This window comes from Aedes aegypti, chromosome 3, assembly GCF_002204515.2.
Source record: "Aedes aegypti strain LVP_AGWG chromosome 3, AaegL5.0 Primary Assembly, whole genome shotgun sequence".
NCBI classification, from domain to species: domain Eukaryota; kingdom Metazoa; phylum Arthropoda; class Insecta; order Diptera; family Culicidae; genus Aedes; species Aedes aegypti.
Genome location: NC_035109.1, coordinates 193,457,310 through 193,460,491, shown reverse-complemented (window position 1 = coordinate 193,460,491; position 3,182 = coordinate 193,457,310).

Below are 3,182 nucleotides of genomic sequence, written 5' to 3'. Positions count from 1 at the left end.
TTTAGGCACTCTGGGTATGAACCTGTTTGTATTATTAAATTGAATGATTCAGACAAAATCCGTGAGAAAGAAATCGCATTGTTTTTTATTATTCTAGCTGGGACGTTATCAGGGCCAGGACACTTGTTCACTTTCAGATCATTGCTCAATAAAATAACTTCATTCTCTGTCGATGGCTGCAAATAAATTGAATCCGGAATGGGAGTAATTCGTCGCAGTGGATTTCTAAAAGTAGAACCATTTTTTTCTGCTAGCTTAGGACAAAGTTCCGAAAAGTAGTCATTAAACCTTTCACAAATTGAAGCACTTTCAATGGTGACGACGCCATCAACAACCAGAGAGAGTTTGGGTTCATTTACAGATTTCCCCAATATTTTGTTGATATTCTTCCACATTTTAGAAGGCGAAGCATTGTTCAATAAATTTTCATAATATCTTTTTTTCGCTAGTTTCTTGGCTGTGTCCAATTTCTTTGAAACATGTTTCAATCATTCAGCTAGTTGGACATTGTTTGGATCTCTGCGACATTTTTTTAAATAGTTGCTCTTTATTTTAATTAGGGTCCACAGGTAAAAGTTCATCCAAGGACACTGCGTGTTTTTAATGTTCGCAGATTTCGCAGTATTGTATTTCGAGATTATTGTTTCAAGGCAGAAATCAACATTTAACACAGGGCCAAGGTTATCAATGTAATTTTTAAATTCTAATTCTAGTCTTTCATGATTAACTATATTTTTTGTTAATATCGTTGCGTGTGAACCAATATGCAGTTCAAATTCGGACAATATTAAATAATGATCACTTAAATCACTTAAAATGGTGTGATTAGTGAGACGATGGGCGTCGGACATTTTACACAAAACATGATCCAATATATTTGAACTAGCGGGCCTTGTGACAAAAGAATTACAACAAAGAAAATTATAGGACTGCAAAAGATACTTATATTTTAAAACAACATTATTATTAGACAAATTACCTGGTACATTAACATCACCAAAAATTAAACAAGGTTGATTGATACAACTTTCATTCAGCCAACCTTCTAGACGATTGTGAAACAAATTAAAATCATAAGATGGTGGACGATACACCCCGTGGACAATGAAATTTGCCCCATTTGATGTTAATTCAACGCTAATATGGTGAAAACCGTCACAGGTATATTTTCAATGATCTTATAATCAATGGTGCTCTTAATATACATTGCTAACCCCCCGGATGAGTTGTTCCTACAAGAAAAAAATACTATTATAGCCACTAATCGTATAAAGTGAAGTATTACCTGCATTCAACCATATTTTTCCAACAATTATTACATCGACAGGATACACAAAATGATCGATTGCCAACAAAATTTCATCAAACTTACAGAGGTCATTAATACCTCGAACATTCCACTGCAATATTCGTAGCTGTTTGGTATTATTTCTCCTTTGTGTCACGTTGAACTCATCAATGTGATTGTGAAAGAAATTAAGCTGTTGAGCCATTCTTAATTATTATATTTCACCGTCTTCGTCTACGACGTACAGACTGTCTTAAAGTTAATTAAAATTTGATAAACCTAAATTTTTAATCCTAGTTTTGAACATCACTTTCGACAAATTAAAATCAAACCGATCACTAACGTCATTAAAAGCTCTAACACACAAACTAAAAGAGTTATTTTGACCATAAGCAGTCCTGTGATAAGGAATTGTCAATAAAGAGGAACTACAAAATCGCCGTGGAGGAACGTTGAAAGAGACTTCACCGAGAAGAACAGGACAGTCGAGGTTGCCACATATGGTGTCAAAGATAAACAATTGCTGCAGCTGGGTCCTCCTTGCCGACAGAGTTTCCAAATTGATGAGTCGGCAGCGGTCTGGGTAATGAGGAAGATTTGTAGGATCAATCCACGGTAAGTGGCGCAATGCAAAATGCACAAATTTCTTCTGAACACGTTCAATCCTCAACGTTTGCGTCACATGGTATGGTGACCACACGGGAGCTGCGTACTCTAGTATGCTCCGGACTAATGCACAAAATAGGGATTTCAGCGCGTAGATGTCGGTGAATTCCGAGGCGTGTCGTCTAACGAATCCCAACGCTGACCAAGCCTTAGCAGTGATAATTGCGACGTGTTCGGTAAATCTGATTTTTGAGTCGATTGTTACTCCGAGATCGCAGATTGATTGAACGCGTTCAATTACGGCAGACCCTGCGGTATATTCATGCCTGTATTGGTGATTGCGGCGAGTGAAAGATATCACTTTGCATTTGTTGCTATTGATTCGCATTCCGTTGTCACTGCACCACACAATAATGGCGTCGACATCCGCTTGCATAGCTATGCAGTCCAAAGCAGAGCGAATTACCCGGTATAGCTTAAGATCGTCTGCGAAGGATAAATTGCAAGACGAGAGCAGCTGATACAGATCGTTCACAAAAATTATGAAGATCAGCGGGCCGAGGACGCTTCCTTGCGGTACTCCCGAAGTTATTTCGAACGCGCTAGAGCTTGCGGAGTTGACGGACACGTATGCCGTTCGATTGGAGAGATACGAAAACAGCCATTGAGTTGCCCATCCTGGAAACCCCAGGTGCGACATCTTTTCGACGGTTAAAAGATGCGGTACAGTGTCGAAAGCCTTCGCAAAATCTATGTAGATTGAATCTACCTGCTCTTTCGCTTCCACCTCGCGAGATAATGCGGTGACATAACACATGAGGTTCGTTGTAGTCGATCTATTCCTCATGAACCCGTGCTGACTATTCGATATGATCGGCAATGCGGCGTTGTACAGGATGTTGTACATGAGCTTCTCGAGCACCTTACTCAAGCAGCATAACAGCGTGATACCTCGGTAGTTTTCAACACGGTTACGGCTGCCAGATTTGTGGATTGGTACAATAATAGCATTTTTCCACGCGCCAGGAAATTTCCTCTCGGCGAGAGATCGATTGAAGACATCCGTGATTGGACCTGCAAGTGTGGACGCGCATCGTTTAAACAACAACGGGGGAAGATTGTCGTCTCCAGAACCCTTCTTAACGTCGAGGTCGTTCAAGGCCTGCGAAACTTCTTCTATTGAGAATTGAGGTAATGGGATGCTAATGTCGAACGAGGGTATGTTCTGGAATCTGTCATGGCGGGGCACCGGAGAGACTCGAGTAAAAACGCTTTCAAAGAACGCTGC